Genomic DNA, 10,577 nt, shown 5'->3' with positions numbered 1-10,577 from the left:
GAAGTACCCAAGAAGACCCCAATCAACATCTACCACCTTCCTGAGAATATGTGACAATGTGAAGTCTAATGGTGTTCATCCTGATGTCTATAGACTGCTTTTGTTCCCCTTTTCACTCAAGGACAAAGCATCTATGCTGGAATCCTTCCCGAAGGAAAGCTTAACGAATTGGGAAGATGTGGTGAACAAATTTTTGGCAAGATTCTATCTTCCTTAAAGAATCAACAGGCTGAGAGCTGAGGTACAACCTTCAGCAACAAGATGGTGAACTCTCTATGGCATGGGAGAGTTTAAGGACTTAACAAGAAGGTGCCCCCGGACATTCAATGAATGGGTTCAAACTACACTTTTCTATGAAGGTCTTTCTTACAAGTCAAAGAAGGCCGTAGACCATTCATCAGGGGGCTCTTTAAACAAGAAGAAGACCATTGAAGAAGCCATAGATGTCATAGAAACTGTGGCAGAGAATGACTATTTCTATGGTTCTGAAAGAAGCAACACTCGAGGAGTGATGGAGCTGAACCATATGGATGCACTGCTGGCTCAAAACAAGATGATCACCAAGCAGTTATCGGATCTTACCAAGAAGGTGGAAGAAAACCAAGTTGCAGCAGTCATCACTTCATTACCAGCTCAAGAAGGAGTGAATGCAGGAGAAGAAGGTGACTGGGAGCAAGCCAATTATGTGGAGAACTCACCCAGGCAGACCCATGATCCATACTCCAAAACTTATAATTCTGGTTGGAGAAACCCCCTAATTTTGGGTGGGGAAAGCAACAAGACCAAGGCCAAGACCAGAGACGCCCACAACCACAATACCAACAACAATGCAACTCACCAATATCCCTGGTGCACGAATTGTGATCACACTTAAATTGTTGTTCGAAATTGATTGTCCCAGTAATGGCTCCAAAAGCTTGGTGCTCAATACCATGGTCTAAACATAACTTCACAACTTCGCTCAACTAACCAGCAAGTGTACTGGATCGACCAAGTAATACCTTACGTGAGTAAGGGTCGATCCCACAGATATTGTTGGTATGAAGCAAGCTATGGTCACCTTGTAAATCCCAGTCAGGCGATAATAGATGGTTATGAATTTTTGAATAATAATAAATATAAACAGAAAATAAGATAGAGTTACTCATAATTCATGGTGGAAATTTCAGACAAGTGTATGGAGGTGCTGTGTTCCTTTCTGAATCTCTGCTTTCCTACTGCTTTTATCCAATCTTTGTCACTCCTTTCTATGGCAAGCTGTATGTAGGGCATCACTGTTGTCAATGGCTACATCCCATCCTCTCAGTGAAAGGTCCAAATACTCTGTCACTGCACAGCTAATCATCTGTCGGTTCTCGATCATGTCTGAATAGAATCCATTGATTCTTTTGCGTTTGACATCACGCCCAACAAATCGCGAGTTTGAAGCTCGTCACAGTCTTCAATCCCAAAGTCCTACTCGGAATACCACAGACAAGGTTTAGACTTTCCAGATTCTCATGAATGCCGCCATCAATTCTAGCTTATACCACGAAGACTCTGATCTCACAGAATGGAAGGCTCGTTGTCATGGCGAGGGCAACCATGCATCGTGTATTAGGAATCCAAGAGATACGCATCCTAGCTCTCGCTTGTAGAACAGAAGTGGTTGTCAGGCACGCATTCATAAGAATGGATGATGATGAGTGTCACGGATCATCACCTCCATCTGGTTGAAGTGTGAATGGTATCTTAGAATAGGAGTAAATCGAATTGAATAGAAAATAGTAGTAATTGCATATAACTTGAGGTATAGGCAAGCTCCACACTCTTAATCTATGGTGTGTAGAAACTCTACGTTGAAAATACATAAGTGATCAAGGTTCAGGCATGCCGAATGGCCAGCCCCCAGTGTCTAAGATCGCATAAACTGATCAAAGATGTCTAATACATAGTAAAACGTTCTATTTATACTAGACGCTATTAGGGTTTACAAAAGTAAGTAATTGATGCAGAAATCCACTTCCGAGGACCACTTGGTGTGTGCTTGGGATGAGCTTGAGCTTTACACGTGTAGGCTTCTTTTGAGTTGAACGCTAAGTTTAACATGTTTTTGGCGTTCAACTCTGGTTCGTGACGTGTTTCTGGCGTTTGACTCCATGCAGCATGGAACTGGCGTTGAGCGCCAGTTTACATCATCTAATCACGAATAAAGTATGAACTATTATATATTGCTGGAAAGCTCTAAATGTCTACTTTCCCAACGCCGTTGAAAGAGCGCCAATTGGAATTCAATAGCTCCAGAAAATCCATGTCGAATGCAGGGAGGTCAGATTCTAACAGCATCAGCAGTCCTTTGCCTCTTTATCAGAGTTTTGCTCAGGTCCCTCAATTTCAGCTAGAATTACCTAAAATCACAGAAAAACACACAAACTCATAGTAAAGTCCAGAAATGTGAATTTAGCATAAAAACTAATGAAAACATCCCTAAAAGTAGCTAGATTACACTAAAAACTATCTAAAAACAATGCCAAAAGCGTATAAATTATCCGCTCATCACAACACCAACTTAAATTGTTGCTTGTCCCCAAGCAACTGAAAATCAATTAGGATAAAAAGAAGAATATACTAAAATCCCAAAATATCAATGAATATCAATTCTAATTAGATGAGCGGACTTGTAGCTTTTTGCCTCTGAACAGTTTTGGCATCTCACTTTTCCCTTGAAGTTTAGAATGATTGGCATCTATAGGAACTTAGAATTTCAGATAGTGTTATTGATTCTCCTAGTTAAGTTTGTTGATTCTTGAACATCTACTTTTATGAGTCTTGGCCGTGGCCCTAAGCACTTTGTTTTCCAGTATTACCACCAGATACATAAATGCCACAGACACATACTGGGTGAACCTTTTCAGATTGTGACTTAGCTTTGATAAAGTCCCCAATTAGAGGTGTCCAGAGCTCTTAAGCACACTCTTTTGCTTTGGATCACGACTTAACCACTCAGTCTCAAGCTTTTCACTTGGACCTGCATGCCACAAGCACTGGTTAGGGACAGCTTGATTTAGCTGCTTAGGCCTGGATTTTATTTCCTTGGGCCCTCCTATCCATTGATGCTCAAAGCCTTGGATCCTTTTTACCCTTGTCTTTTGGTTTTAAGGGCTATTGGCTTTTTTTTTTGCAAGCTTTTGCTTTTTCACTGCTTTTTCTTGCTTCAAGAATCAATTTCATGATTTTTCAGATTGTCATAACATTTCTCCTTGTTCATCATTCTTTCAAGAGCCAACAATTTTAACATTCATAACAACAAGATCAAAAATATGCACTGTTCAAGCATTCATTCAGAAAACAAAAAGTATTGTCACCACTCAATATAATTAACTAAATTCAAAGATAAATTCGAAGTTCATGTACTTCTTGTTCTTTTGAATAGAAACATTTTTCATTTAAGAGAGGTGAAGGATTCATGGGAATTATTCATAGCCTTAAGACATAGTTACTAACTAATGATCATGAAGTAGAGACACAAAACATAAACAAACATAAAGCATAAAATCGAAAACAGAGATAAGAACAAGGAAGTTAAGGAATGAGTCCACCTTAGTGAGGGTGGCACCTTTTTGAAGGACTAATGGTGCTTTTTGAGCTCCTTTATGTCTCTTCTCTGCCTCTGTTGCTTGATCCTTAGTGATTTTGGTGCTCTTATCCTTAGTTACTCCCCAATAGTTGTGTGGAGGAAAATATATCCCCTGAGGTATCTCAGGAATTTCTTGATGAGGGAATTCCTCATGCTCTCTTGATGTGCAGGCAAATGCTCTTCTACTGAGCTATGGACCCTTGAGATGAATCTCTCCATCTCCCATGACTTGGAGGTGGAAAAATTTTTTTGTCTTCCCTTTTCTCTTTTTTTTTTTGAGGTTTCTCTGGCCTTAGGTGCCATCAATGGTTATGGAAAAACAAAAAGCTATGCTTTTACCACACCAAACTTAGAATATTGCTCGCCCTCGAGCAAAGAAGAAGAATGGAAGGAGAAGAAGATATGGAGGAGAGGGAGAGATGTGTATGTTTCGGCCATATGGGTTGGATTGGTGGGGAAGAGATGGTGGATGTGATTGGTGAAGAAGAGAGAGGTGAGTTGAGGTAGGTGGGGATCCTGTGGGGTCCACAGATCCTAAGGTGTCAAAGATTTACATCCCTGCACTAATGAGGCTGTAAATGCCCTCTGCATGCAATCCTAGCGTTTAACGCCAGATTGGTGCTTGTTTCTGGCGTTAAACGCCAGCTCTATGCTTGTTCTGGGCGTTCAACGCCCATCTACAGCATGTTTTTGGCATTGAACGCCAGCTTTCCTTAGTGTGCAATCCTGGCATTTAAACGCCAGATTGCTGCATGTTTTTGGCGTTCAGCCCAGATCCATGCTCTGTTCTGGCGTTGAACGCCAGCCAGATGCTCCTTACTGGCGTTTAAATGCCAGTAAGTCCTTCCTCCAAGGTGTGATTTTTCTTCTACTATTTTTTATTCTGTTTTTAATTTTAATTTTTTTTCGTGTCTCCACATGATCATGAACATGATAAACACAAAAGAACATAAAAAGAAAAATAAAATTAGATAATAAAAATTGGGTTGCCTCCCAATAACTTCTTTAATGTCAATAGTTTGACAGTGAGCTCTCATGGAGCTTCACAGATGTTCAGAGCATTGTTGGGACCTCCCAACACCAAACTTAGAGTTTAAATGTGGGGGTTTCAACACCAAACTTAGAGTTTGGCTGTGGCCTCCCACACCAAATATAGAGTTGACTGTGGGGCTCTGTTTGACTCTGCATTGAGAGAAGCTGTTCATGCTTCCTCTCATTACCAAATATCTTGGCATTTAGCTTCATCGTGGCTCCTAGATATTGAACAACTTGCTCTCCAGTTACATCTTCATCCTCTTCAGAGGAAGAATAGTCTTCAGAGCTCTGAATGGTAGAAGGAGGTTTAATGGAATCTCTTGGTCTCTATATGAGCCTCAGATTCCTTTGGGTCCTCAATAGGGAACTCCTTCTTGGTTGGAGACGTCCCATGAGGTCTTCCTCGTTGTGATTCACGTCCTCCTCTTCCTCCTTGCATTCGGCTATATTGACTATATCAATGGCCTTGCACTCTCTCTTTAGATTCTCTTTTGTATTGCTTGGAGAGTCTAGGAGGAGTTTCAGTGACTTTCTTACTTAGCTTGCCCACTTGTGCCTCCAAATTTCTAATGGAGGACCTTGTTTCATTCATGAAACTTAAAGTGGCCTTAGACAGATCAGAGACTAAATTTGCTAAGTTATAGGTATTCTGTTCATAATTCTCTGTCTATTGCTGAGAAGATGATGGATAAGCTTGATATTGCTGAGCCTATTTCTTCCACCATTATTAAAGCCTTGTTGAGGCTTTTGTGATCCTTCCATGAGAAATTTGGATGATTTCTCCATGATGAATTATAGGTGTTTCCATAAGGTTCATCCATATATTTACCTCTACCATTGCAGGGTTTTCAGGATCATAAGCTCTCTCTTCAGAAGATGCTTCTTTAGTGCTGTTGGATGCATTTTGCTATCCATTCAAACTTGAGAAATCATGTTGACTTGCTGAGTCATTTTTTTCTGAGCCAATATGGCATTCAGAGCATCAATTTCAAGAACTCCCTTCCTTTGAGGTGTCCCTATTATTCACGGAATTCCTTTCAGAAGTTTACATGAATTGGTTATTTGTAACCATGTCAATAAGTTCTTGAGCTTCTGCATGTATTTTCTTTAGGTGAATGGATTCAACCTGCAGAATGGTTGATGAGCGGATAATTTGTACACTTTTTTGGCATTGTTTTTAGTATGTTTTTAGTATGATCTAGTTAGTTTTTTAGTATATTTTTTTAGTTTTAGTTAAAATTCACTTTTCTGGACTTTACTATGAGTTTGTGTTTTTTTCTGTAATTTCAGGTATTTTCTGGCTGAAATTGAAGGTTCTGAGCAAAATCTGATTCAGAGACTGAAAAGGACTGCAGATGCTGTTGGATTCTGACCTCCCTGCACTCGAAGTGGATTTTCTGGAGCTACAGAAGCCCAATTGGCGCGCTCTCAACGGCGTTGGAAAGTAGACATCCTGGGCTTTCCAGCAATATATGATAGTCCATACTTTGCCCAAGATTTGATGGCCCAAACCGGCGTTCAAAGTCACCTCAAGAAATTCCAGCGTTAAAGGCCGGAACTGGCACCTAAATGGGAGTTAAACGCCCAACTGGCATAAAAGCTGGCGTTTAACTCCAAGACAAGTCTCTACACGAAAATGCTTCATTGCTCAGCCCAAGCACACACCAAGTGGGCCCGGAAGTGGATTTTTATGTCATTTACTCATCTTTGTACACCTTAGGCTACTAGTTTTCTATAAGTAGGACCTTTTACTATTGTATTTGACAATCTGGTAGCTATCTTCTAATTTTATGCTATCTAGATCATTTGGGAGGCTGGCCATTCGGCCATGCCTAGACCTTGTTCTTATGTATTTCAACGTGGAGTTTCTACACACCATAGATTAAGGTGTGGAGCTCTGCTGTACCTCGAGTATTAATGCAATTACTATTGTTATTCTATTCAATTCTGCTTGTTTCTTTGTCCAAGATATCACTTGTTCTTCAACTTGATGAAGGTGATTATTGTCACGGATCATCACCATTCTCACCTATGAAACAAGGTGACTGACAACCATTCTTGTTCTACAAGCATTCGAGGCTTGGTGAATATCTCTTGGATTTCTGATTGCATGATGCATGGTTGATCGCCTGACAACCGAGTGCTCGCCTGACAAAGAGGCCAGCCATTCCGTGAGATCAGAGTCTTCGTGGTATAGGCAAGAACTGATGGCGGCATTCAAGAGAATCCGGAAGGTCTAACCTTGTCTGTGGTATTCTGAGTAGGATTCAATGATTGAATGACTATGACGTGCTTCAAACTCCGAAAGGCGGGGCTTAGTGACAGACACAAAAGAATCACTGGATTCTATTCCGGCCGGACCGAGAACCGACAAATGATTAGCCTATGCTGTGACAGAGCATCAGGGACGTATTTTCACTGAGAGGATGGGAGGTAGCCACTGACAACGGTGAAACCCTACACGAGCTTGCCATGGAAAGGAGTAAGAGGATTGGATGAAGACAGTAAGAAGCAGAGAGACGGAAGGGAAGGCATCTTCATACGCTTATCTGAAGCTCTCACCAATGATATACATAAGTATCTCTATCTTTATCTTATTGCTTTATTCGTTTACCACTATACCCATTGAGTCTGCCTGACTGAGATTTACAAGGTGACCATAGCTTGCTTCATACCACCAATCTCCGTGGGATCGACCCTTACTCGCGTAAGGTTTATTACTTGGACGACCCAGTGCACTTGCTGTTAGTTGTGCGAAGTTGTTTTTATGCCATGGTATTGAGCACCAAGTCTTTGGAGCCATTACTAGGGATTGTTTATGTTTTGAAAAGTATTGATCACAATTTCGTGCACCAAGTTTTTGGCGCCGTTGCCGGGATGTTCTTGTGTATGGACAACTGACGGTTCATCTTGTTGCTAATTAGCATTTATTTTTTTTTCGAAATTCTTGAAGATGAATTCTATAGTTTCATGATGATTTGCTGAAATCGGGCTGGCTGTAAAGCCATGTCTAATTTCATTGGACCGAGGTTTCAACTTATCATCACAAGCTTGTTGATCTTGCTTTTGGAGCAGTGATCTGCTAAGCTTGGCTGGCCTTTGGCCATGTCTAGTGTTTTGGACCGAAGCTTCTTTGAAAGCTTGGCTGGCTGTGAAGCCTGTCTAATTCCTGGACCGGAGTCTTAGACTAGCATTGCACTGATTCCTGGAATTCTCATTAAGAATTTTGATATCTTTTTCCACTTAATTTTCGAAAATCACAAAAAAATTCACAAAAACCATAAAACAAAAAATATTGATGTTTCTTGCTTGAGTCTAGAGTCTCATCTTAAGTTTGGTGTCAATTGCATGCATTCATTCATGTGTCTTAAGGATCTTCAAGTAATTCTTGATGATTTCTTACTCTGATCTTTGAATTCTTTTGACTTGAGTGTTATGTGTCTCATATAGTGTCAATAGTATACAAACTGCTAAGTTTGGTGTCTTGCATGCATTGTTTATTTGATTCTTGTTGCACTTTGATTATTAAAAATCCAAAAATATTTTTAATTTGTGTCTTTTCAAGTCAATAATAAGAGAATTGAAGATTCAGAACATACTGCAGAGGAATTATACAGAAAAAGCTGGGCATTCAAAAATGCCCAGTGAAGAAGGCAGACTGGCGTTTAAACGCCAGCCAGGGTACCTGGTTGGGCGTTTACGCCCAAAAGGGTGCATTTTTGGGCGTTAAACGCCAGAATGGATACCATTCTGGGCGTTTAACGCCAGGATGGTGCTAGGGGGAAGATTTTGTTTTTCAAATCAAATTTTTTTTCAAGTTTTCAAAGTTTTTCAAATCAAATCTTTTTCAAATCATATCTTTTCAATCAAATGTTTTCAAAATTAATTTCTTTCCTTTTCAAAGATACTTACTAACAATTAATGATTTGATTCAAATTTCAGATTGTAGCCTTTTCTATTGAGAAAGGTTTAATGTTTTGAATCACATCATTTCTTGTTAGGCAAGTCATTTATTTTCAAATCAAATCTTTTCAAAATTGTTTTTCAATCATATCTTTTTAAAATTGTTTCAAATCATATCTTTTCAATCACATCTTTTTAAAACCAATCATATCTTCTTAACCCATCTTTTTCAAAATAGTTTTCAATCAAATCTTTTTTATTTCTAATTTAAAAATCTTTTTCAAAAATCACTTGATTTCTTTTCCACTTTTATTTTCGAAAATCAATTATGTTTTTCAAAAATGTTTTCAAAATATTTTAATTAATTTTCGAAAAATTACTTCCCTCCTTCTCACATCCTTCTATTTATGGAGTACCACTCCTTCTCAATGCACAATTCGAACCTTATCTAATTAAAGTTCGAATTCTTCTTCTCCTTCTTCTTTCTATTTCTCTTTTCCTCTGACACCTTAAGGAATCTCTATCTGTGACATAGAGGATTCCACATTTTCTTGTTCTCTTCTCAAAGGCATAGAAAGAGGAAAGGCATTCTTGTTGAAGCTGACCCTGAACCCGAAAGGACCTTGAAGAGAAAGCTAAGAGAAGCCAAAGCACAACTCTCTTTAGAGGAACTGACCGAATTCTTCAAAGAAGAAGAAGACATGGCAGCCGAAAACAACAATAATGCAAACAATACAAGGAAGGTGCTGGGTGACTTTACTGCACCTACTCCCGACTTCTATGGGAGAAGCATCTCTATCCCTGCCATTGGAGCAAACACTTTGAGCTTAAGCCTCAATTAGTTTCTCTAATGCAACAGAATTGCAAGTTCCATGGACTTCCATGGAAGATCCTCATCAGTTTTTAGCTGAATTCTTGCAAATCGTGACACAGTCAAGACTAATGGGGTAGACCCTGAGGTCTATAGACTGATGCTATTCCCTTTTGCTGTAAGGGACAGAGCTAGAATATGGTTGACTCTCAACCTAAAGAAAGCCTGGACTCTTGGGAAAAGCTAGTCAATGCCTTCTTGGCAAAGTTCTTTCCACCACAAAGATGGAGTAAGCTTAGAGTGGAAGTCCAAACCTTCAGACAGAAGGATGAGAATCCCTCTATGAAGCTTGGGAAAGATACAAACAATTGATCAGAAAATGTCCTTCTGACATGCTTCTGAATGGAGCATCATAGGTATTTCTATGATGGTCTCTCTGAACTATCTAAGATGTCCTTGGATAGCTCTGCTGGAGGATCTCTTCATCTGAAGAAGACGCCTACAGAAGCTCAAGAGCTCATTGAAATGGTTGCAAATAACCAATTCATGTACACTTCTGAGAGAAATCCTGTGAACATGGGACAAGTCAGAAGAAAGGAGTTCTTGAGATTGATACTCTGAACGCCATTTTGGCTCAGAATAAATATTGACTCAACAAGTCAATTTGATTTCTCAAAGTCTGTCTGGAATGCAAAATGCACCAGTAGTACCAAGGATGCTTCATCTGAGGAAGAAGCTTATGATCCTGAGAACCCTTCAATGGAAGAGGTGAATTACCTAGGAGAACCCTATGGTAACACCTATAATTCTTCATGGAGAAATCACCCAATCTCTCATGGAAGAATCAAGAGAGATCTCAACAAGGTTTTAATAATAATGGTGGAAGAAACAGGTTTAACCAATGGCAAGCCTTTTCCATCATCTTCTCAGCAACAGACAGAGAATTCTAAGCAACCCCTCTGACTTAGCAACCATGGTCTCTGATCTAATCAAAACCACTCAAAGTTTCATGACTGAAAAAGGTCTTCCATTAGGAATTTGGAAGGACAAGTGGGACAACTGAGCAAGAAAGTTACTGAACTCCCTCCAAGTACTCTTCCAAGCAACACAGAAGAAAATCCAAAAGGAGAGTGCAAAGCCAATATGGCCGAATTTGGAGAGGAAGGAGGAAGTGAACGCCACTGAGGAAGACCTCAATGGGCGTGCACTAGC

This window comes from Arachis stenosperma, chromosome 3, assembly GCF_014773155.1.
Source record: "Arachis stenosperma cultivar V10309 chromosome 3, arast.V10309.gnm1.PFL2, whole genome shotgun sequence".
Classification (NCBI taxonomy): domain Eukaryota; kingdom Viridiplantae; phylum Streptophyta; class Magnoliopsida; order Fabales; family Fabaceae; genus Arachis; species Arachis stenosperma.
This window is presented reverse-complemented; position numbering follows the sequence as displayed.